The sequence below is a fragment of the Dermacentor silvarum genome, chromosome 7 (genome assembly GCF_013339745.2).
Source record: "Dermacentor silvarum isolate Dsil-2018 chromosome 7, BIME_Dsil_1.4, whole genome shotgun sequence".
NCBI lineage: Eukaryota > Metazoa > Arthropoda > Arachnida > Ixodida > Ixodidae > Dermacentor > Dermacentor silvarum.
In genome coordinates, this window is record NC_051160.1 from 88,718,096 (window position 1) to 88,743,560 (window position 25,465).

A 25,465-nucleotide genomic window follows, 5' to 3' on the forward strand; every position below is an offset into this window, starting at 1 on the left:
TTTCAAAGAGACAGATGTCATATGTGTGAGCATGTGAGCCGTAATTCTGAAAACAGTACAGCTGCTCGCTAGGCTGTTTCGAGGCACACCTTATTATCGTGGCTATATATACTGGCAGGGTTGCTTCCTGTTATGTGTCGCATGTACGTTGGATGTCTTCCAAAGTTGTTCATCAGGCGTTTCTCAAATGCTTATGTGTGTCGTGGTTTGTGGCGGGTCTCGTTCACTTGTGTCGCAGAATTTGGCTTGGTCTTGTGTTTATATTTCGAAATTTGACCCGTAGTCTCTACATATAAAATTATCCGCGCAAATTGACGTGATACTTCTTTTTATACTCCCGATGCACCTCGAAAAAGCTCCATGCAGCCCTAAGTAAAAAATAAAAATACAGAAAAAAAACCTCAAGGCACCACGCAAAAATTACGCCCGCACGGAGTAAAATTTATATCATTCGGAGCATAATAAACTCCCAACCGGGGGTCGCTAAAGCAGAAGCATTATCATCCCCCTGGGAGTTATTTCCGTTTACAGTGTATAGCTGCGCTTCAATCCACAAGCCGACAAATGTTCGGATTCATAAAAAGAACCGCAACAAGACAAACAGGCATGAGGGAAGAGGACCTATGCCGGCTGATTCAGGCCTTTCTGATCAATCGCAGAGTGTACTCCCTCCCTTACCGCCACCTAAGGCGAGCGGATAGGGACAAAATTAACGCCTTAATCCCTCTAGCATACAAAACAGCGTTGGGGCTGCCCTAATATATCAATTCGGACAAACTATAAAAATTAGGAATACACAACACTATAGAAGTACTAATCGAGGCGGAGAAAACGGCACATATTTTCCGCCTGTCCAGTACACGGGCCAGCAGGTACGTTCTAGACAAGCTGGGCCTGAATCTCACAATCAACTCTGTAGGACGAACCCCCTTGCCACAAATCACAAGACGACAACTCATCATTAAACCTATTCCTAAGGACATGCTCCCAGGAAGGCACGACAACCGTCGTACGCCCACGGCAAAGCAGTTGTGGGACTCTGTTGCCTATGTGGATGTGGCGTCGTAGGGTAACTGAAAATACGTTGTGAGCGTAGTGACCGAGAACGGCCGCATTTTAATCACGGCCACGGTGGAGGCCTTCTCCGCCCTTGAGGTGGGGGCGACAGCGATCGCTCTAGCCATCACGAACGACCTCGTTCATACAATCGTGAGCGATTCCAAAAGCGAGAATTACAGAAAAGGCACTGTTAACAAAATTACGCCGAAAATCTCAAACAATTATTACCACACTTTTTATCAAGCGGACAGACTTATTAATCTAGTATAGGTCTCCACCTACTCCGCAAATCCTGGGAATGAGGAGGCGCACCGCGTCGCCCGAGGGTTAACAAGCCGGGAGGCAGGCCGCTCCGACTCGGATTCTCTGGGTGAGGTGGTGGCCACATATAATGAAATCACAAACTTGTATAAAGAAGTGAGGTGCACTTACGCGGCGCCTCATCCGGACCTTACCAGGGCGCAGACCACCATCCTTCGCCAGCTTCAGATGGACTCTTTTCTCAGTTCACAGAGATTGGCGATTATCACCAATGGGGAAATTAATCCCATATGTCAAATTTGTAACATGAATGAATTGGCAACACAAGACCACATCCTCTGCATGGGTATGTAGGGGTTTTCCTATCCCAGATACGCTCTTGCCCGACCCCTCCACACTTACCTGGGTGGCCTTAATTAGGACTGCCGCCGATCTTGGGCAACAAATGAAAATCGTCACTTGGGCGGAGGGAGTCTCCCCCAACAGGGGCCACCCTGAGGCCCCGCCATGATTTTCAATAAATATGTAACCACCACCATCAAGCGATAGCCCCACACTCCTTTCCACATTCCATGGAACGCCTCATATTTACTGTAGTCCAAAAGCCGTGTATGTTGCATTATTGCTGCATTCCGTTTCCCCTTTCTTTTATGATGAGCGGCGTCGGAGCCAGCTGTGGAAGACGACGAAAACGCGAGCAGTGGCACGAGCGCGAGGCGAGCGCGAGGCAAGCGCGAGGCGAGCTGGCTCACTTTTTCTGTACCTCACCGCGACCTTAAAACATAGAGTTTTAAAGCTTTCGCCTTAAAAATATAAGTGTGGCGCTAATGGTAGGAAAGAATAAGATAGCGATGTTGCTTACGGAGCAAACGATGGCAGCACATATTCCAGATTAGGGTAAAGATGAGAAACAGAGTTACGCAGGCCATACAATGCGTGTGGACAACTGATGTTATAATGGAGCTCGGAATGAATGCCAAGGAAAAATAACCTCAGTCAAGGTCTTTCAAGGCACTGTGGAGCGATGAAATTATGAAATTAGTCGCTATAGGATTGTTTCGGCTTGTAAAGGACAAGGGTAACTAAAGATTGCTAAGTGCGTGGGGCCTCGGTGTGGAAGTTGTCATATAATAGTAGTATTACCGTACTTACTCGCGTAATTCTCGCACTCGCGTAATGCTCACACCCCCCACATTGCCCTTCAAAAAGAATATTTTTTTTCTCGAGTAATCGTACCCCCCAAAAAATGTCACAGTTTCGCCCTAAGGGCGAAGCAATGAATGCGATAGCAACACAGCAATGTCATACGAAGTAAGGTGAGCGGCTTTGGTAGCAATATGAATTGTAGTAAACATGAGCTGATTAAGTAAGCAGGTGTGCTGCGGCGTAAGTAGACCGACATGAGAGACTCGATGACCACGAGGAGGCGCGTGTGAAACGGTGGTGTTGATGATAAGCGCTTCCCGTGGGCAGCGCGTGCGAAGGGACACACCTGTAGCGCTGCACTGCCGACCCGGGCAGCATTGCATGTGTAGCGTGCGTTGGAAAATGTGGCCCGACTATTACTAACTGAATGAACAAGCGTGGTGTGAGCGCGCACAAACAAACATGAATAGAGCACACTGAATGACTGCAGACAACGACTGTCAAAACGCTGGCAGCAAGCGCATATATACGCCGCAGCAGCGGGCGAAGGTACGTGCGGTCTATCGCTTCAACGGAAACTGAGCGGCGAATGCACGGCGCATAAAGGTCAGAGCCGTGTGGAGATAAGAGACGGTGCGGACGAGCGACGAGCGCGGTTGTTGGCAGCGTAGAAGTGCGCCCCCCCCCCCCCACCCCCGCACTCCCTCCGGCGCTGGCTTCCCGCTTCCTTGCTTGCGCGTGGGTGATTGAGCGTGTTCGCTCTCCGTGATAGCGCGCGTCCCCGCACGCTTCCGCTCGGGCCTACGGCGCGCGGCGAAGATTTTATCTATAGGGAACCTCACGGCGACGGCGACGGCGACGGCAGAAATCCGGTAGAAGTGTCCATATAATTGCTATCGCAATAAAATTGCAGCAGCAGATGTCATTTGCTTGTTCCGACCACTGATGATGATAGCGTATGACAGCCGAGCGCCATCTCTTAAGCATCATGAATACTATCTAAGCACGCAGCCCTCGTCCAATTCAAGCCAAGCCACAAGTGGCGAGGTGTCCGCCATTTTGAGAAATTTTGTAAGTACGTATAGTCGCGCGTGGGTAGCAGATATCGGCATTGTTTTTGTTCGCGTCGCTTCGCTACGGATCGATGCGGACGGTACACAGCTGGTTTGTAGTTGAAAGTGATTGATTATGCTCTGGAAAACGGCCACAGGGCCACCGGCGGGCACCCCAATTTGCAAGCGCTTCGGTTTTTTTTTTTCGCTGTTTGTACGTTCTCGCGCTAAATTTTTTCCCGTGTAATTATCGCACCCATGAACTCTGCATTGATTTTCCGCGAAAAAAAAAGTGCAAGGATTACGCCAGCAAATACGGTATGGTAAATAGTATTACGCTCAAAAATAAGTGGTTGAATCTACATCCATCCTACACCAATCTAACATAGAATCTACATCCATCCGACACCGATCTGATCTTTTTCACCGTCCATTAGAGACTGCTGCTTGAGGCCAGCCACCCGTATCACTACATTCGTTTTCATATTTATTTTCGATGGTACACGAGCGGTGCGTCGGATCAAATTGCCGGACCAGCGGACGGTGTTCTCGCCTGTCTTGTTACATTGCACTGTGCCCTGCGGTTCCTCATATATTTGTACCACATCATCTCAAAATGGACAAATACAGACGACGAGTGCACTGCACCCCCTAAATACATATTAAGCAAAGCTCCTTGGCACCGGGAGAAGACGACGACGAACGCGCGGAGCGGTCGCACCTCACAAAGTCTCCGTAATTTTCTTACATCTGTGGCGGAATTACAAGCATATTGCGACGATGTTTAGGTATGAGTGTGTCTAAAGGTGCAAGGAACCTGCGGATACAAGTTTTCTGGAAATCAGGTCATCAGGAAGAATTTACAGCTGATTTTCTGGATTGAGCGGGACAGCAGGAGCGCCATCGGTGAGAGGCGACCGCCACGTTAGCAGGTGAGGCCGCGCGCCACGAGGAGCTTGGAAGCCTGGACCAACTGCGCTCGAAGAGCCAGCTCGCACGACAGAGCAACAAACAACAGCAAAACAACGCAAGGCACATCATAAGGATCGAGGTGGTGGTGGAAGGCGAAATCATTTCGCCTGAAGATTTTAAGGCTGATGCTGGATGGATGGAAAGCCACCGTCAAAGAAGAGCCACGATTCTGGAGGACCTCAACGTCGAGGCTCCTAGAAAAGACAAAAAGAACAGGAACCAGGACGCAGAACAGAGGGAAGCCGCACGCGGTCGGCCACGCCATCGCAAGCAACCACAAGCACCACGGCTGCCAGAATTACCAAAAGACGACATCAAAATTATTCTACGAGCCAAGGAAGGACTGAACGTCTCCAAAACAAGTCACGTATCTCACGCATCCTGAACGCAGCCGGGATCAACATCAACGACGCCACCATAGACACGCTACGCACCAACAACTTCATGAACATAATAATAATCAGCACGCCAGACATGGCACGCGCTACAAGATACAACGGCATAAAAGCAATCGTCATCCAAGGAAAGAGATATTAAATAATGGCATACGCAACATCACCTGAAGACACTGCGAAATATGTGATACATAACATCCCAGAAGCAGAGAGCAAAGAAGACATTACCAAAAGCCTGGTAAACATACGGAACCCGACAATATTGCAAGCACGAAGAATGGGCAAGACCACATCCGTATTCATAGTCTTCAAAAATGAAGAAGTCCCGTACTTCGTTTATTGCAGGGGTACCGAATACAGGGGCTACCTGCACAAAAATAAAAACGAGATCTGCGGAGCATGTGGCAGACTAGGTCACAGATCTGACGTCTGCCCGGCACTGGAAAACAAAATATGCATGGACTGCGGATACAAGAATCCGCCGGAGAGCCATAGCTAGGACCCCAAGTGCGCCCTATGTAGTAAGGACCACCGCACAGGAGACAAGGGATGCAGCCAGCGCTACCAGCTCCCATTTCTCTTGAAGAAGTGGCAATTCGAGAAGAAGGAAGCACAAGAACGAGGGAAAATGCAACAGCAGGGAAAATGCAAAGCTGAGGGAAAATGCAACAGCAATCCAGGCATAATAAAGACAGGAAGGCAACGATCGGAATCCTTCCCCCGCCTACCCATTTCGGACAGCGCGCAAAAACTACAAAATGACAGCAGCAAGAAAACGACCTCCGACCACAAACGACCCAGCTGCGACGGAACCCCTACCAACACACGGGCGTCGAGATCACCGTGGAGACAGCAGTCCAGTAAGTCCCAATCAAGGAACGGGACAACCGAGGCGTCTCACATTGAAGACCAACCAAATAAGGTGAGCTGGGCAAACACGGTCTCCCAGAGCTCCACACAACATACGCAAAACGATGCACTAGCCGACGTACAAGCATAATTGGCCAAACTTCAAAAGCTTTTACATCTTTCGTTAGAGAAAAACAAATTACTTAAGGAAGAGGTCACTAAGCTTAGAAACAATAAGCAGATAGATTACAACAATGAGATGGATACAACACAGATCCAAGAAAGTCAAGAGAAGAGGCCTGTAGCTAACGCTAACCAAGAGTCCGCATCCCCTTCCATGAAAAGGAGGGCTACTGCCGAAATAACACAGAAAGAAGAGGTAGTAGCCAAGGCGCCACAACCACAGTACATAGACGAAAAGTTTCTTAATGAAAAGTTAGAATTACTTAGTGAGCAGACGGATCGCAATCTAGAAATTCGTAGTAACTCCATTAGTGAAAGGATAAATGCAAGCATAGAAAGAATGATGGGCAAATACATGGCCAATAGTATTGCCAGACTTGCTGTATTCGAAATTGCTACGCATACGGAAGGCATGGGGGGACAAGTAGGTACCCAAAAACCATACTCTAGGCCAACCGCAGATGACGTAAACAGGGCTACAAAGGATAGCCAATAACGTCGCCATGGCTACTAATAACACTTATGTAATATGGCAATAGAACTGTCGCAGGTTTCGTAGGAAACGAGGAAACCTGCAACAGTCTGTAAATACTAAAGTTATGGGGCCAGTGCCTGACGCAATCTGCCTACAAGAAACCGGATGCACTGGCAAATTATCGGGATATAAAACATTCTGTCAAAGAGACCTGGCCAATATGGATGGAAGTAACAACAAGCCTGTGGTTGCGACACTGGTCCGACGCAATCTGACATGATATAGGCACAGAATCTATAGACCACGTTTTAGTTGAAATTATGTCGGCAAAAAACAGAAACAAGAACAGTCTCTTCGTACTCAACGTATACAGTATTCCAAACAAAAAAACATAGTTCGCGAATCTTTTCCGGAAGGTGCTAGATATAGCAAAAAAGCACACTTTAATAATCACAGGAGACTTCAATGCGTGCCACCCCGCCTGGGGCTACAAGTTGGAAACGGTGAAGGGAAGACGCCTATGGCAGGACGTTCAGCGAGGGGGTCTTACCCTGATAACCGACACAGAGCACATACCACCAGGCTAGGGAACAGCGTGTGTACGGACACAACGCCAGATTTGACATTTGTAAAAAATACTAAATCTGATGTGGGATGGCTAAATCTACAGGAAAACCTCGGAAGTGACCAATACATACTGGCCACCACACTAGTTGCAGGAACAACCAAGCCCAGAGAAGGCAACCAAATTAGAATCACCGAATGAAATGAATTCAGGAAAATAAGAACGGCTGAACGCGAATCCCAAGTAAACAGCACCAACCCGAAGGTCATTGAAGATATTGAATCCTGGGTTGAACAGCTGCACAAATGTGTCGACCAGGCAACTAACACAATACCAGAGGAAGCAGAGATAAAGCAAGCCGACGCCAAGCTCCTACACATGTAGGAAGCGAAACAAGGCCTGCAAAGACGATTGAGCAAACAAAAGCTAAATCGTAACTTACGAAGACGCATTGCAAGGCAAAATCAGGACATAGAAAATTACGCGAACCAACTAACCAGACAAAACTGGTACAGCACGTGCGAAGAAAGGGTGTACAGATCTACAGATTGGTCTCGCCAAAACATGGAATATTCTTAGATATCTAATTCATCCAGATAAGAGCAAGACGACGCAAAGGCACAACCTAAGCAAGATAATACATAATTACCCTGGTACAGACAAGGAGGTAATTAAAGATATCCAAGACAAATACAAAGGATCCAATCCCAAGGAAAATCTCAAGGCATACACAGGGGCATACAACGAAGCACTTGATCGTCCTTTTACCGTGGCAGAGGTACGAGGGGCTATTCAAAACCTCCGCACAAAATCTGCTCCGGGCCCAGACGGAGTTACCAACAAGATGCTTCGTAACCTGGATGGTCAGTCTATTGACGCTCTCATAAAATACATGACCATCTGCTGGACGAGAGCCAAAATCTCAAAACAATGGAAAGCAGCAAAAATCGTAATGATCCCGAAGCCAGGCAAAAAAAAACTACAGCTTGAAAACCTCAGACCAATCTCGCTGACCTCGTGCATTGGGAAATTGATGGAACACGTGGTCCTCGACAGATTAAACAGATACATGGAGAACAGAGAAGCCTTTCTACACACAATGGTGGGCTTCCGCCCGAAGTTATCGACGCAAGACCTAATTCTGAGAATCAAGCATCAAATAATAGACGGAAACGGCTACTTCCGGATGGATACCAGGGCCTTACTGGGACTAGACCTAACCAAGGTCTTCGACAATGTGAAACATGAAGCAATATTGGAAAACCTGGAAAATTTTGGAGTTTGGAGTAGGACGTACGAATATATCAAAGACTTTCTGACAGAAGAGCAATCTTGCCAATAGGAGGCGTGGCGTCGGGCAGCAGAAAATGTCCCTAACAACACGGCAGCAGGACCCGATGAAATCCCAATACAGCTAATCAAAAACCTCGGTCCAAAAAGCAAGGCACTGCTGACTAATGCCATAGAGCAAGTGATTAGAACAAAGAATATTCCCGTTGGATGGCGTGAAAGCAAGATGAATCTTATCTACAAAGGCAAAGGAGATAAGGATAAGACGAGCTCGTACAGGCCAGTTACAGTAACGTCGGTGATATATAGAATGGCAATGCAAGCCATAAAATTAGAACTGTCGAAGTGGGTGGAAGAAAACGGTGTATTGGGGGAACTACAGAATGGGTTCAGGCCAGGCAGACGCTTAGAAGACAATATGTTTGTACTAACTCAGTGCATAGAGATTTCAGTAGCTCAGAAAAGACCTTTATGGATAGCATTTCTAGATATTAAAGGAGCTTATGACAACGTAGACAGGGAATTGTTGTGGGATATTCTTCAATACGAAGGCATAGATGACGATTTCGTGGAGCTGCTGAGGGAGATATATCGAGACAACCAAGTACAAGTGGCATGGCAAGGCCGAAAAGGAAATGAAATGGTGGGAATTCACCAAGGATTGAAGCAAGGATGCCCTCTGTCACCATTGTTGTTCACGCTTTACGTCAAGGGCATAGAAAGACGACTGGAAAACAGCGAATTAGGTTTTGATTTATCCTACATGCGTAATGGACAAATGGTGCAACAGAAGATCCCTGGACTGATGTACGCAGACGACATTGTGCTACTAGCGGACAATAAAAAAGATTTACAGATACTTGCGAATATCTGTGGGAACGCAGCGACAAATCTAGGCCTTAAGTTTAGCACAGAGAAATCAGGGATTATGATCTTTAATGAGCACACGAGTAACTTCGTGGTGTCAATTCAACAGCAAGTAATACCCATAGTGAAGCAATATAAGTACCTCGGCGTACACATAAACGAAGGAAAGAATTACTCAAGCAACCACCAAGATAATCTGAAAATAAAGGGGAAGCGGAATGCAGCATTAATGAAACACAGAGCACTGTGGGGCCACAATAAGTATGAGGTGGTGCGTGGAATCTGGAAAGGAGTAATGGTGCCAGCGCTAACATTCGCAAATACCATTATATGCTTAAAATCGGATATATTGGCGGGTTTGCAAGTTAACCAAAGATCAGTAGGCCGGTTGGCTTTGAGAGCACACGGTAATACGACAAATGAGGCAGTGCATGGAGACATGGGTTGGGCCTCTTTTGAAGTCAGAGAAGCACAAAGCAAAATTAGTTTTGAAGAAAGGCTCAGGAACATGGATGAAAATAAATGGGCGGCTAAAGTGCACAAGTATCTCTACATGAAAAGCGTGGACACAGAATGGAGGAAGAGGTCAAGGAAGTTGGCAACCAAGTACAGGATAATCGAAACTGTAAATAGACAACCAGGGGTCATCAGAAAGAAAAGTGAGAGAAATAGAGACCGTGAATTGGATGCAAAGAATGGAAACGAAAAGGACAATGGAGATTTACAAGAATGAGAAGAAAGAAATTAGAAGGGAAAATCTGTACGATAACACAAAGGGCAGTGCCTTGCTATTTGAGGCTCGAGCCGGTTGCCTAAGGACGAAAACATATCGGAACAAATATTCGGAATTAGATGAGACATGTGTATGCCGCAGTAAAGATCCAGAGACCACTCAGCACATCCTAATGGAATGCGACGGGATCCACCCAGCGAGAACCGTAGGTAACGTGCAACTCCCAGAAGCGCTTGGGTTTAAAGTGGAAGGAAACATAAACAGATCAGCCGTAGAGATCAGCAAGAGACGATTAGAGTACTGGTGGAAAAAAAGTAGGGAAAAGATGGATGCGACCTGATCTCTTAAAATCATAGGCAGTGGTACAAGGTAAATTTTTGAAAAAGAAAAATAATGATAGGTATACAAAAATGCAAGATAAAGAACATGTATAGTATACCTGATTAAATCAAGCAGGCTAGGTGACTATTTGTCGCCGCCCCGTTTCAAAGGGGATGCCAATAAATCATCATCATCATCATCATAGAGATGGGAAGCAGAGGTACGCCGCAAGGGTCTGTCCTCTCGCCTTTCCTCTTCAACGTCGCCATGATAGGCCTCCCAGAAATACTTAATAACATTGAAGATCTAAATCATAGTCTATACGCCGATGATATTACGCTATGTATAGCGGGATGCAGTGATGGCCATATTCAGGAAACACTGCAAAAGGCAATTGATTCGGTAGAAGCATACGTTGGGTCGAGAGGTCTGGGATGCTCCCCGCAGAAATCCGAGCCCCTGCTATACCAGCCTACGTCAAGAGGAAAAAAGAAACTGAAGTCCCCAATATACAGCTCTTCGCAAGCCAAGGAACAACCCATACCGCTGGTTACAAGTATAAAGATCATCGGTATGCGGATTCAGAGAAACGGCTACAATATTGAAACCATCAGACAGTTGGAAAGCACTACATATCAGACAAGGCATCTTATTTCGCGCATAGCAAATAAACACCACGGTATGAAAGAACATAGCTTGATCAGACTAATTCAAACCTTTGTTCTCAGCCGGATCGTCTACGTAGCACCATTCTTAGACCTTAAAACTGAAAAAAAAAAGAAAATAATCAACGTCATCATCAGGAAAACCCACAAGTAAGCTCTGGGGATCCCGGCCGCCACTTCGAATGAACGTTTCGAGGCACTGGGACTCCATAACATCATAGAAGAATTGATAGAAGCGCACAGAACTGCTCAGATGGAGAGGCTCTCCAAAAGTCGAACCGGAAGATCTATTCTGGAATCACTGCGCATCAACTATGGACCCAGAACTGACATCAAAACAGATATACCAGCGGATATTAGGAGACGCCTATATATCCCTCCGTTACCCAAACACATGCATCCTTCGCACAACGAAGAACGAAGAAAAGAAAGAGCCAAAGCAAGAAGGTTTGAAAATTCTAAAGCCGTGCTCTATGTAGACGCAGCCGACTACGAACATCAAGATGTCATGTCAGTGGCAGTAGTCAATAACCAAGGACATGCAATTGCGTCACGCACAGTCCTAACAACAACGCCAGAGGTAGTAGAAGAGGTCGCCATTGCACTAGCAATGACATCTTCTCCCAAATATAAAATTATAGTAAGTGATTCCAAGACCTCCATGTTAAATTACACTAAAGTACGCATCTCGCCAAAGGCGCAAAAAATCCTACAGGCTCGTTTCCACGGAGACCGAGTCAGAGGAATACAAACCATCTGGGCACCAGCCCGCTCTGGCCTGCCAGACAACGTGAATGCGCATGATGCGGCTCGAGGTTTCGCAGACCGAGACAACGTCCCCAACACCAACACGGACGCATTCGCAATCCGCCGGTCAGGCAGAGATAGGCTGGTTTCCTTTAGGGAAATCATAGATCATTACAGACTGACCAGGGCTAGATACCCGGCACCACATTGCTCGTTAAACAAGTGGCAATCGGTGGCTTGGCGACTAATACAAACCAACACATTCCCCAACCCCATTGCCTTCAGTCACTATCACCCAGACGTATACACAGACGTATGTAAGCATTGTAACAACCGAGCAGCTCTTCAACACATAATCTGGGAATGCCCAAAAAACAATACAATAACAGTAATTGGTCAAAAACACAACAACCAAGCTTAATAATAACAAATGAGGAGCAATGGGAGACTGTGCTGCTCAGCTCGGACCCGGATATTCAAGCAAGAGTAGTCCAAGTGGCTGAAGACGCCGCCGCGGCTTAGGGGCTGCCGGCCGCCGTCTGAAGGGGGGACGGGGGAGGCTTATAGTCATTACCCCCTCCTCTAACCACATTTTGGGCAAAATAAAGTTATTTCTCTCACTCTCTCCGTGGGACAGTATGACCAGAGGCAATCGCAATAATGTCGAGACATGGGTATTTTGTCTTCTATGGCAATGTTTTAACGCGAAAGCGTTAATTGCCGCGTGTCGCAGAAAATCTGGCGTTGGCGTGGATGTCGGCGTCCGTGGCGGAGAAAACCATCCCGAACCACCCCGACCGCGCAGGCCCTCCGCGTGGCGCAAGATGTTAGTGAACAAAAATTGAATTTCTCACAGTGAAATCCGTCAGAAAAACGGTAAAGGGCGACTTAGCCACAACCTACAGACATGGTGGCGTCGGACTGTTATTTGAATGCACGAGAAAACATAATTCTGTCGCGCGGAAACTCAAACACAAACCCTTTTTGCCAGCATTTCTACCCAAGGAGGTTGAAAAAAAACTCCTTTTTTCTACTATACCAACAGCGGTGCGCTCGGGTATGCTACTTGCGAAAATTTTATCCAGATGGCACTCGCATCCTCAGCAGGTCAAATTGGGACTTGGCCTGCCTAATGCGTTTTGGACACGCGAGGCGTCGGGGCAATAGCAAACAATTATTAAAATAATAAAAAAAGGTTCTGGAGCCTTCACATTTTAATATAAGACGAATTGTATTCTCTCTAAAAAAAGCGTCTGCCCAGCAATGCCTTTTTGTTTAAAAGTGAAGTCGACTTTATGGTGATCGGTGTTAGCTTGGTCTTTGCAAGCTGGCTTTCCCACGCTCTGTGTTGCAGTGAAACCGACTCAAATAAAAATGCGATGCGAACGGGTCCCAATAACACTATCGCGTTCCACTCTTAAAGGCGAAGCTTAAGCGTGCTCCGATTTTTTCCTGCTATATATATTTCTGTGTTCACTTCACGTGGCGAAGGTTTCAAAGTCTTGCACTGCTTTACCCTGCACGCACCTCCCTGCAAATAATAATTTGAATGCGTATTGTTTTTCAGCCGGCCCCTGATCATCTGAAGCGCAAGTACGTATATCAATGAATGCACAGACTTTTAAGCACTTTCGTTTACATCAATGGTAAACAAGTATGTAAATTTAGTTAGGAAATGTACATGATGCATACATATTCTTGTATCCAAAATATAGGATTTCAATTGGCTGTGAATCAAGAATTTAATTGAAGCCTAAGCCATTGCGCTACTTTAGGGCGTAAACATGTATATAAACTAAATTGACAAAAGTGCACGATGCATAGATGTTCTTGTATTCAACATATATTATGCCATTGGGCTGGAAATCAAGAATTTATTTGAAGGTTCATACATTGCGGTGCTTTATTGGGATTTGTAGCGACAAGTTGTCTTCTTTCTAGCCCTCCGTAGATGGTATTCCAGTATTGGTATTGTTCTGGGAGAATATTGTATTTTGGAGGCTGCTTTGGTGACGTGCTGCTCGCTCATAAGGCTATGTGTTCCATTTTGCGAGTGTGCGGTGGAGGCGGACATCAGTGTTCACTACACAGCAGTCGAGGGAAGCATATAGAACACGTTAGATTGAAAGTATGAAACAGTCACGCAGGCCTTGCAATCGTAGGGCACATAACGGATATTGTATTGGTGTTTTGAAATGAGGTTCACTCTCAGTCAAACAAGGAAAAATAACCCCTGTCAAGGACGGCAGCGCATTGTCATGCAATTAAATTATTAAATTTGTCGCTATGGAATTATCCTGCTGGTACAACGCAAGGGTAACTGAATATTGTTGGAACAAGCCTTAGAGCGGCAGTGGACAAATATTGGGCTGAAAGTAAGATTATAGTACAAATTAAAAAGTATTAATGTAAAAAGTATCAGGCCCGTTATGTTTACAAAACAAATCAGGTAAAATCGATTTATTATTATCCAACCTTAATCACTGCTTTGACTATTTTTGTTTCAGCCAAACGTGGGCTTCGTGTGAGGATAATCGTATTGCACTCTATAGTTATGACTGTATAAATGCGTGCCGATCAGTAAAACGAGATGGTGGCGTTTTTATTTGAATTCGTTCAAGCCATTCGTATAAACCTGTTCCTGAATTTAATTTATAACTGACAGCTATGATGCATCAGCATAAAACTTACGTTCTCGTTAAAGCCAAGCTAATAAATTTTTATTCAAGCTGAACCAACGAGCCCAGTTTCTGATGTTATTAGCGGCACGCCTTTATCGCTTCGAAGGAATGTCTACTAGCAATATTTTTGAAACTACTCTGTATTTTTGCCTTACCAAAAGCTAACATGAGGCTGGCGCATGACACACTTGTTTTGATTTGAAGAAAACTAAGTAAGGCATTGCATTTGAAGAACGCTCCACGAATGCTGGTATCCCAGCTTGCGTCTCTTTCACATCGAGAAATGAAGGGCTTAATGTGTGTGCTGCGCCAGCTCGTATTTTCATTAACGGAGAAATTTCCAAATTGGCTTTTCAAATCAACTTTAAGGAAGTTCTTTGCACGGAAAAATGACCTGGATCGTACGTTCTCTTGTGTTTATTCTAAAAATTTCTGCCACAGCACCTCTCGTGATAAATATCGCGGTAATGCAATTAGCACAGAAACGATAAAGTTGCATGCCATAATTACAAGTTCTTCCGTTCTATTTGGCCAACTGAACTACGATGGTAATCATGATCCTAAGGCCATCGGTACCACCCACATAGAGGTTGGCCGAGAATCGGGCGCGTTGAAAAGTTATGTTATGGGTATGAGCTGCAGGCTACACACAATGCGACAGAAACCATCGCCAACTTGCCTAACATCAGCGAAGCCCACATCTATACTGAGCTTCGGCGCAGTTAAGCGTCTCAAAGAAGTAACGAAAACATTGCGTATTTTTGAGAATATACAAAAGATTCACAATTCTATACGTGTGAATGTTACTGTCCAGCGGGTGCAGGCACATGGTCCCGACCACAACAATGACCTTGTGGGTCGTATTTCTCACTCTTTCTCGACACCCGTAACTCCTCATCTTTCCCTTCCCTCTGACCCCCGCTGTATTTTAATTGCGTGAAAATCCATCCTCCGGCGTCACATGACTGCTCCTTTCCCCACAATCTTTCTCGGGTGGAGGAAGTCCCTGTCCAGAGACTGCGGGCCGGCGTGTGCCTTACACCAGCGGTCACTTGTGCTCGGGGTCAACCACACGAAGACATTGTCTATTGTCCGACGTGCACTGCTCCTTCATCTGCAGCGGATGCCCACCATCTACTTTGGACGTGTCCTGGGACAAAGACAATTCGCGAAACTGTTTTTAAAGGTCTGAAATTGAGCAGTAATCAAGTAGAAGATTATGAAAGATGTATTAGGGACAAATCATTTTAAAAGTCACTCTTGCAGTATCTTAATGAAACGGGTCTGCGTGTTCAGATTTAGCTCCATTAGGACGTTATGCCACGTGACAACACAAACAAAAAAAAACTTGTGTAGAGATAAATAACTTCGGTAAATGCGGGAAAGCGAGCAGAGTGTAGAGATAATTTTGTAAAATGCCGTTCTGATGGAGCACAATAAAAGAAAAGATGATGAGCGAGGAATGAAATTACCCATGGGATTAGCAATGAAATCGCTTACATTTAATTTTCATATGGCAATGCATGTGTGAGTGCATGCGAGAGTGCATGCATGTGCGAGTGTCCTAGCCGCGAAAGGCAAACGGCAAAGTAGAGTCCAATGGAAGGCTGAGCAGACACATTGTAACGTAATTTGCAAGGTCCTCTTGCTCTGCCTACTTCCATTTTCTATTACCGGTATCTTCTTCACTTCACTGTAACTTAACGCTTCTTGCTCATCGTTCTCTCTTGTAGCATTCTGTTAACTTCACTTGTTTCTCCACACTCGTCTGCTTTCGTTGGAAACTTTTTCACTTTTCTGTAGCTCACTTCTTCAATTTTTTGGTAACTGCTTATTTGCTTCTTGTCCCTTGTTCAGTTAGTCCCTCTACTATCTAGCAAGAGAAAATAGCTATTCCGGAGGATTGGCCAAGAATGTGTACATACATTGTGTTCCATGACGAGTTGCACATACCTAATCACCCAAGTTGTCTATTCGGCCACATATTCAGTGACACATTCCAAGTGGTCCAAGTTGGAGGAAAAGATCTAACGTGTGGACATCACAGTGTAAAATGGGCCAAGTTATCAGAGAATGCTAATCGCAATCACCCTTTAACAGGCAGCTCAACATTATTCACCTAACAACAGCCTAAAGGAAAACAAGACAAATCTGAGCATTCGTTTTTGTCTTTATTTACCTTTATTTGGTTACCTCCTCAAGAGTGCTATTTGCAAGAATGTCGAGCATGAGTACCAGGAAAGGTTTTGGTAACAAAGACTTGAGGCATCGACGCTTTTTTTTTGCGCAAGCTGCGGTCACATTCTCGCCACTGCAAAAATTGTTTCCTTTGTTTGGCATTTTGTTTCCTTTGTTTGGGAAATGAGAGCTTGTTTAAACAAGCTCTCATTTTTTATATGCTGATGTTCCATCTCAAGAACAGACATTGACATTGTGAAAATTTTTGGTATTAGATATCCGATAGGTGGCATACGATGACACTTTAAAAAATCAGGCAAGTTTCCACTCGGTCGCGCAAAGCTTAGGCACAGCGAAGCTTACTGGCTGCTACTGGTAGGTATGAACTTGGTTGCTGCTAGGTCTTAACTTGGTTTAACTTAACTACGCATGTAGGAAGGTATTCTCAAGCGATCATTTTTGGAGGTACCTTCCCTTTCGCGACATTTCGCGTGACTAGCGCTGGACGCGTGGGCGCCTACGAGCGACAGAGTTCCTGGCATGCCACAAACGCAGGCAGGCTAACCAAGGTTGGCACAGTGCAAAGAACGCTGCTGCTTTCCGACACCTTCCTCCTCGGGGTTGTCATGGCTACCACGGCTACGCACCACCAATTACGGCTGCCTTAAACAGCTTCGCTCTTAAAAAATTCTTGAGCTCACAGATAAGTGTTGAGCCACGCTATACGTACTGGGCTCCGATCGTACTGCGTTCCATGGCCTATAGTAATTCTTTGCATATATTATTTCCGGAATATTGCATTTACACGCAATAGAGAGTGTAAATCGCACACTTCAGAAGATGTCTTTTACTAAATAATGAAGAATTCTCTTGGATAGCTGACGTACAAATTAAAAAAGCACTGTGATTTTCTAGGATCTCTAATGCAGTTGGACAAAATTTTACTCTTTCTAAACCAATTACAGATTCTTTCAAGTTTTCGGCAACGCAGCTGGTCAAACTACAGATCCAAAAAAAAAAGTCAAAGCAGTTTGCAGGTAGCAAATATGTCAATTGGCTGACTTTGTTGGCAGGTCTACTCTACCACTCAATAATAATTTCTGTAGCCTGAAGAAACTGCACTGCTTAGACGATAGCGAAAAGCTAAAGTTTTGTATAGGTTTCCAATACGGACGATAGGGCACGGAGTGCGACTATTGGGGAAAGTACCTCAATATGACGAAATCTAGATAAGTGAACAGTGCTAAATTTTCTAAACAAAAATGCCAAAATGCCCAATTAAAATGCTTGAAACCTTTGAGGCAGGTTACCTAGTTGCGGGAAGAAAAGAAACATTGTTTCCCTCCAGTCGGTATTTTTTAAAAAGGCCACTGTTGTATTTGGTACAGAGGATCTTCTGGTGTCAAATGCTCACAATTGGATGTGTTTCGGTGTTCGTTATCAGTAGCATAACTAAAGATCACTGTTGGGCGGGCTTTCGGAAGGACGTAACAAACACCAGCCTTGGACCATCCATTTACCTTTAACGTGTAGCTCAAATTTATTTTATTGCGATATCAATTATATGGACACTCCAAGAGCGTTTCTGCCGCGCCGTGGTCGTGGTCGTCGCCGTTAGGTTCCGTATAAAATCTAAACGTGGTAACATCGTCGCCGCGCGGCGCACGCTATATGTGTGACTGAAAACTTGCGAGGGTCAGCCGACGATCGCGGCTCAATCTTACGCGCGCGATGAAGGAAGGTGGGGCGGAAGTGCGTCATGTTCATTGCGTGCGAGACACAGGTAGGAGGTGAGAGAAGAGGGTGCGGGGCCTTCTAGTCCGGCGGCTGCTGTTTACGGCGCGGCCGTAAGCAGCAGCGATCTGCGATGTGGACAGAGCGCAACTAGTACCGGTCGCTTCGTATGCGCTGTGCTTTCGACGTTCACGTTGAAGCCAGCGACAGCGCGAACGTCATTTCGCTCGCTGCTGCCGCGCCTCCTCTCTACAACGTTTTCACAGCGAGTTTCCGTGGTCATCGAGCGAGAAGCGTTCAAGTTTACCTGTACGTGGGGACACCGTGCTTGCTAATTTAGTTAGTAAGCGAATGTTTACGACTTTATATGGCCGATAAAAGTACTATCCTTAGTTCTCCTAGCTGTCTACTAGTTTGCTATCGCAATCGGTGAATCACTTCAGGTCGAAACTGCGACATTTTCGACCGGCCGTATGTCGCGTACTTTTTGAAGTAACGTTTTCCTATTTCATACGGTATTTACTTGTGTCCAATACAAATTTGTGTAATTCTACGCCAAGTTATTTATCTGTCTAGCTAAGGGGTGAAAACCAACGAATTCAATGCTCCGCGAGAGGCGAAACATGTGGAAAGCACCTCTCATAAAAAAACGACTCTACATAAATTCAAATATTTTATCTGAACAAAATTTGAGTCCATACGCAACTTTCGATTTTAACTGTACACAAGGCTGTTATTGTGGTAATTATTTAGGCAGCTGTGTGTCATGACAATGTGATAAGCGACTTCTCACGGTAAGGAGTTGTAGAAATGGGCTGCATGAAATAAGTACCAGTGAGGCACTATTCGAAGTGATGAGTTTGCATTATATGGAACTGTTGCTTTATGTTGCAATTTTGGAACCTAAACAAATTTACTCTTTTAACTGTTCACTCAATTAGTAAATATAGGTGGAAATAGGCTTCCCTAAAACCGAAATATTCTGGCCCAATGTAGGAGCATAGGCGAACTGGTAAGGTTTACTCGTTGAGTTGATATATATTAATTGATAAGTTTGCTAATACAGCAACAAAACAAACCTTTGCCTCTTCTTAAAGGGGCTAACTCCAATTTTCTTGCATATTTCAGTGAGGCGAATGTCTATCTTAAAGTGACAAGCAGCGGAAGCTCTATAATGCTTAATGTAGAAGTTGAAGGTGAGAACAGTACTATGCATTTAATTTTTCTGAGATTTCTGTGCGTCAGACGCAGCTGCCAAGTGAGTGTTATAACCAAAACGCTCAAGTGAACAAGAGCCAAACACCACATGAATATTAGTGAAACCATTGTTCTTGTAAATTTCTACCTACCGACCTACATGTGAGTAAAGAATCCTGGTTTTGGTGGTATGAGATTTATTGTATCGGCAACATGACACTTAAATGTTTTTCTTGTAAAATAATTTAAAAAGGTGGCGCCGGCAATGGTCTTTATAACTGTTGTATTTGGTATGTATCCCATCCTAGTGGTAAATGAACTTCTTATAGGAAAAGCCGGCGTACACGTTCAAGTGACAAGCACTTGCCACAATGCAATAACTGATGTAGATGTACTAGGTGAGAAGTGTACACATTGCATATAAATTTTCCGTGCTTGCGATGTGCGTCATAAGTACCAAACGAATGCTAAACAATATTATTTGTAATGTTAAACGGAAAAGACAATCAATATCCACAAGCAGATCGGGGAAGCCGTTCTTCTTTTGAATTTATACGCACTGACGAACGCCCGCAGTACTTTCCACAGACTTCCCTCAACCTCAGTAAGTGTGCATCCGCCACAGCCCATATTGCCATAGCGCGTGACAACCCAATCGCAAATTACATTTCCGTTGAAGCTCTAAGAGGACAAATGCGACATGTCGCAAGGATACCTTTTTAACAACTTACTAGCCTACCGACCACTAGGTCACATACGTGATTTAGAGCGAGGGAAAGAAACAGGGCTCTTTGTTCCGTCCATCCAGCATGACATATGTTCCCAGTGTTTATCTACATTCACCTCAAGTATGCCTCGCTCTTCCAGGTATCAAGAAGGCACCATTGTCGTCCAGATCCAGATTTTCCGTACATCACGACATGGCTATGCCAATTTGTTTTACTGAGAATGCGTTTAGGCTGCATTTATAACCTTGCGTTGCTCGCCGCCGTGATTTTCTACCAGACACCAAAAGCTAAGCAAAGGGAAGTGAACCAATCGTAGACGCCGCATTCACCCATCGCATCAGGTTATCTATTTTAGCAACGCTAGCCCAGCTCCACCGAATCCCTCTCCACTTCTGCATACCGCTCGCCTCTAATCAGCCAATTAGCTAACTAAAACCTGTCATGTAAGGCAATGCTATTCACTTTGAAAAAAAACGAAAGTGACGTTCTGTAAACGAAGAGAGCGCTTCAATGGCCTTTTCAAACAACGTTGCCAGTCCCCGCCCGATGCTTGCGTCGGCGGTTACGTCAATTTGAAGTCAAGAGATTGGAATAAAAACAGATTGAAATAGCGTTACGTCATAAAGCACCAGAATAAGTTTCGTGATCAGGAATACTCAAACTTGAGGGGTTCACTGGGTCTATTTCCAGAAGTGAAACCAAGACTGCAGCGAAGATTTTGAGTGCTGCGCTCTAGCGGAAAAGCAGGCAACAATATCTTCAGCGATGCTGTAACGCAACACGATTTCGGGAATCGAACTCGGGCCGTAGAGATTATGCACAAACTTGCGGCACGACTGATAGACCCCTCGGCCGCGGCGCACAGTGATCACAGCGTGATACGATGTGTATTATCAAGATACTGCGCTCAAAGGCGCGACTGCGTTGCAAAGAACGTCGTTTTGGAACGGTCTTTCTTCACGCGAAGACATGATGACAGCCTGCAATGAAATCTTCTTCCATACTACTTGCATCTCCGGGTAATTTTGAGGTTAACGTCTTGTTTTTTTTTTCCTTCAAACGGATACTTTTCGTTCCGAAAAACAAGGCGTCACTTCGGTAAGTTCGATAGGATACTGTTGTTTAAACTTTACACGTTGTCGTAACAAACTGTGAAACCTCGATAGTAATACTGCTGCATTTGTGAAGCGCGGTACAACTCCTAGAATGTGCCTTTCTGCTGACTTTGTGGAATTTGCTCCTCTACGATTTTTTATAACCGAAAAATGAGCCCGTCCCATAGAAACCGGGGGATCTTCCAACAGTGGCAGCAGCATTGCGCAGCCAGTGTCCCTGAAAGCCGGACGTGAGTAGCATTGAAGTAGGCAACACTATTGCCACTGCACAAAGTCCACATTGACCGCTTACATATTCACTCTGTGGATCGCTAATGCCCTCTAGTTCAGCAGCTCCTGTGTTTGTCCTACCAAAATCTATTGAGGTAAAATTCCAGACATCTCGTTTAACATCACCGACGGCTGGGAAACTTGCAGCAATACATACAGCAATTTATTTCACCAATTAAAAAAACCCAGTTCGTAGGCAGCCATCATTGGTTTGGTCTTTGCACTACGGCGTTCACACCACGAGTGACTTGTCGCGGACACAAGAGAGCTTTACCATTGGGGAACTTAAGGAAGGACATCACATCGTTTTTCAATGGTTGCCACGTCGCTGTGGTACCTTCACAAATTACCAAGAAGATGCATCCGCTCGATCCGCCCACGACAGTCGCGAATATGTTGCTATCCCGATGTCGATGCTATCCCGATGTCACGCAGCAGGAAAGCTCCGTGCGATTGCACGATAGCTTACCTTGGGCCAGTGAAATAACCCAGACATAACAAACCGGCACTTTCGTTCATTGGATCATCATTTAAAACCATGCCTTTCGCACTGCTTGCCACCGAGGTAGAAAACTAATTTCTAATTTTTGGATTGGAGTACCATAACTAGTGCCTACTCCTACTACATCCAAATGGCCAAAAGTCCGAAATGTAAAGTTTCTGGGTGCAAACAGACGATAGACGCACCTTCTGTTTGATTATCCTCCTTTCAATGCACAAGGAAAAGTCCTCAGCATGATGATCGACAAAATTGACAACCGCCCCCTACAGAAACTAGAATTGTTGGGCCCTGGTACCTGCCGACGTGGGTCCCAAGGCCTTTCAAATCGCTGCTGTTTTTTTTTTTTGAAGTATCGGGAATGATTAAAAATGAATAGTGTGCTGACAGACGTTTGATTCGTCTCTCCTTTCTTTCTCATCTTTTCTGCTCTTACCCATCGCTATGTCCTGAGTGGCCAACCAGACAATAACTGTGGTGAACCTTTCTGACTTTCACGTCTTTTCTCTCTCTCTCTCTCTCTCTTTCTGATGAGAGAGCTAAAATTGTGTCTGATATGTGACCTCTAAATTTTATACTACTATCTCCGATGTCCCAAGCAATCTATGACACCACAGGAGTGTCTCCAGCCTTCGGCTTGCTGTGGTCCATAAAGAATTTTTATAGAGTGATCCCAAAGTAATTTGCCAAATAACCAATGCTTAGTTTCTCATTTATATTCCTCACTAACATGTATGTGTTCAGCTTATTTAGAATAAATTTTTATTCTATATTTTACATTTGAGCAATCTCTTTATTTCTCCCTCAAGTTTTGATAAAATGTGCATTCGTACTCATTGCTTCATTGGTCCCCTTTGCAGTTTTTACTTTTAACCAGCGGCATTATTAAACAGGAACTCCTGTATCATTACCGTCCATACAACTTGACAATATCTTAAGCCATGGGCTTCTCGCCTGAGTCCACAAACCACTTTGGGCGGCACCACTTTATTGACTTATTCGGGACAGACAGACAGACAAAGAACTTATTCGGGAGGAACTAGGAATTAGACTTGCCTAACTCCACGCGTCATCTACCTTCCGCGCTTCCTCCCATACAATATTTTCTGGCCTTTCTATCCCTCCGATTGCCAAATTTCTACTTGCGAATTTGCAGTGGCAATAGTTAACCTTGTTGCTGTATAACCAAGCCCAATAGTACATTGCGTCTATTGCAAAAATATTGAGCTTCTGGTAGCGCGAATTCAATATCCCCGAAAAAATATCGGCAGACTATTACGATCAACATTTATAAGCCTAAGGACTGAGCTCCGAGACTCACACATGGAAGAAAGGTTCTGTAATAAAAATTGCTAAATTCAAAATGTCCATTTACGAATTTTTATACTCATCACAACGATCGCGAAACTGCCGTGCGATTGTAGCTCATCTTGGGCCACAGCTGGCCCAAGAGAAGTTTGAAGTGGTTGCACTTGCGAATATATTTCTATGTAATCTTGGGTATGATGGAAACAGGCCTTGCTGATGTAGCGTTCCAAGTAAATTGAATCAAGAAGGCGAACAAGTACGTTAGAAAAGAAAAAAGAAAAGCCTTTCAAAGAGTTAAATGGCTGAAAGTGAACCACTTCAACAGAAACCTATAACCTTGTATCACAGCACCTTCTGCTTTTGTTCATGGTTGAAGCCCTTAATTTCAATAATCATTTAGAGCACTCGCATGAGGGTGGCTATATTGCTTAATGTTCTGTGCTGGAAAACTTTTTGTTCAGCACGCACGAGTTGACAGAAAAACCACTCCCTTGAGCCTCAATTTCCATCTGATGACATAACCAAGATGAAATCTATGAACGTCTGAACAACGTTTGCCCTGCAGTAGAGTTATGCGTACGTTCAAGTTAGCAGGACCGTCACTCCACTTTTAAGCGAAAAAGAATGCGATCAGCCTCACGTCCGCTTCAACAATATCTTTCCGGAAACGGCTTTGTGAGTTTTTAAATAGGTTGCTTTAAATGCTCCTCATATTTATTAGGTGAAAGCCTTACGTGGCTATGTTGGCAGTGCCGTTGGCGGTGAGATTACGGTGACCTTGGCAAAACTGCACCGTGCCGAAAATGGTCGACGCCGCAAAGAGTGCAAACACATCTAAAAAGCTCGGATTGACATCACATTTCGCAGGGAGGTTCCTGTACATAAAAGAAAGTTGTGGCCTTGAAAAGAAAATTTGGTAAATTTCTGTTTGGGTGTGACTGGAGCCCGGGCCTCCGCGATGCGAGACGAGCACACTTCACTGAAGGAACGGCTGCTCCATGGTTCTGGCTTACTAAAGGTGTGCCTATTGCGTGCCTGCTTACACACAAATGGTGGGAGACACGCTCGTGCCACTGCTCGCGCGTTCGTCGTCATCTTCTTCGACAGCTAACAGGCTTTCGCCTTCACGTTTTACAAACGTGCTCCACTCGCTGACTTTTGCGAAACGAATTGGAATAATTTTTTTTAATTGTGCTAACTGCTACCAAGGAGCATTTTTGAAACTTTATTGCTTCCTCTATCTCTTTCTTTGCAGGAACACCTATACTTAAAACAGTGATTGAGGGTAACTACCGTATTTACTACGCAGGCGAGAACTGTGCAGTAATAAGTTCAACAAAAGGTGAGTTTATTTGTCCTGGGTTTATGCCGCAAGAAATATTGTAAACTACTTTATAAGCTGCTCATTTCCTCCTGCAGCATGCTTCGCTTGTTATGTTTTCATTTAGGCTCTTAAACACGCAAATTGAAACTAGATTAAGAGGGCCCGAGGGGTCGATTTTTTTGTCACCTAGCAAACTATATTGTACAGACATATCGTAATATACGTAGCGCCATACATAGCCACCACGTAATAGCGACATTTAATCAACAAATGGTTGTGGTGAACAACCTAAAATTCATCTGCTCAGATCAGCAAATTCGTATTCCAGTTTAAACCTGTGTTTCTACATGCACGATCACAGAAGGCTCTAGTCATGACCCTTACCATGCATGATTGAAAGCCATTCCTAAATAAGGCTGGTAATAGCAGATGTAATGTTTTTGCTGAAGAAAATTGTTAAACATTGCCTGTGTCAGCCCATTTGTAACCCTTTGAAAAACAGGATGAGGCGGCCATTTCTTCTACAATAAATCAATATGCTTGATTGAATAACTACCGTAAATAAACTAATTAACCTTTAAGTAATTACTTTACGTCAAATGTATCACTCTACGGATTATAGCCAGTGAGTTAGCAAGGCGTCTCCACTTGAACAAAAATGCCAGGGCTACACCAAATTCGAGATATCAATTTTTAAGGTGTTCGACAAACTTCACTGGCGTTCCAGCTCCTTTCATGCTGCAATGCATAAAACAGCGTTTTCATAAGAAAGTAAATGAAACAACTGTGAATTTTTAACGCAAGCTTGAAAGTGCTTATCTGGAAACCGGTGCCCTCTTTAGATGTTGTTC

General features: G+C 44.7%; 1 protein-coding gene and 1 long non-coding RNA gene across 3 annotated transcripts in view; both read left to right on the forward strand.

Annotated features, from left to right (window-relative positions):
• LOC125946854 (uncharacterized) overlaps positions 1 to 25,465 on the forward strand; it is a 184,956-nt gene that overhangs the window by 52,864 nt on the left and 106,627 nt on the right. The window lies entirely within an intron of this gene.
• LOC125946855 (uncharacterized) overlaps positions 1 to 25,465 on the forward strand; it is a 43,806-nt gene that overhangs the window by 9,560 nt on the left and 8,781 nt on the right. Inside the window, exons 2-4 of the long non-coding RNA XR_007467928.1 lie at positions 13,148 to 13,173; positions 19,302 to 19,369; positions 24,546 to 24,632. This is a non-coding gene — a long non-coding RNA (uncharacterized LOC125946855). The remainder of the gene's footprint in view (positions 1 to 13,147; positions 13,174 to 19,301; positions 19,370 to 24,545; positions 24,633 to 25,465) is intronic.